The sequence below is a fragment of the Trichechus manatus genome, unplaced genomic scaffold (assembly GCF_000243295.1).
Source record: "Trichechus manatus latirostris isolate Lorelei unplaced genomic scaffold, TriManLat1.0 scaffold00033, whole genome shotgun sequence".
NCBI lineage: Eukaryota > Metazoa > Chordata > Mammalia > Sirenia > Trichechidae > Trichechus > Trichechus manatus.
In genome coordinates this window covers 13,971,521-13,972,613 of record NW_004443969.1, presented here as the reverse complement: position 1 = coordinate 13,972,613, position 1,093 = coordinate 13,971,521, and positions in this window count along the sequence as shown.

Here is a 1,093-nt window from a genome sequence, read left to right as displayed (position 1 = left end):
TGTTAGTACAGAAAAATTCATGTCTCTCATGTTAAGGATTTCTGACCACTTGGCCCAGTGTTAAATAACATTTTATGCCCCTACAATAAAAAAAAAAAATTCTCAAAGATTAGCATTTGCTGAGTTGTAAGGACTGCAAGAAGTTACTGCACAATCCTAAATGTTGTTAGGTGCCGTTAAGTCAGTTCCAACTCATAGTGACCATATGCACAACAAAACGAAACAGTGCCTGGTCCCGTGCCATCCTTACAATCTTTGCTGTGTTTGAGCTCATTGTTGCCACCACTGTGTCAATCCATCTTGTTGAAGATCTTTCTCTTTTTCCCTGACCTTCTAATTTAGCAAGCATGATGTACTTCTCCAGGGACTGGTCCCTCCTGACAACATGTCCAAAGAAAGTGAGATGAAGTCTTGCCATCCTCACTTCTAAGGAGCATTCTGGCTGTACTTCTTTTAAGGCAGACCATGGTATATTAAACATTCCTTGCAAACACCATAATTCAAAGACATCAATTCTTCTTTGGTCTTCCTTGTTCATTGTCCAGCTTTCAGGTGCATATGAGGGGATTGAAAATGCCATGTCTTGGGTAAGATCCTAAACAGTGGGTAAAAAAGTATAATCTCTGTGTCTCACAGCTTCGTCCATTAGTATATCACGATAACATTAACAGCACTTCATAATCCAATATTCTTAGTGCTCATCAGCATGACTAGCTGGAGGTCTCACTTGTGTGGCAAAGTAATGTATCTATCTATATCCATCCATCTATCTATCTACGTACCTACTTACCTACCTACCTACCTATCTACCTACCAACTTACCTACCTACCTACCTATCTTCTATAGTTTCTCCTTTTTACCTCTCTACTCATCCATTTTCTCAAATTAAAGCATTTAGACCTTTCTAGGTTTTTTGGCTCCAGAGAGAGATGTGACAGAATAGAAGGCATAAGAAAAGAATTCTATTCTGAGATTTTATTCTCACAAGCCTCTATCCTCAAAGTAAGTTGAGAAGACACCAGGCATTTAAATTAGGATATTGTCAGTTCTTGCTGACTAGGCTTCTATTTTCTCTGGCAATACAATGGCTTA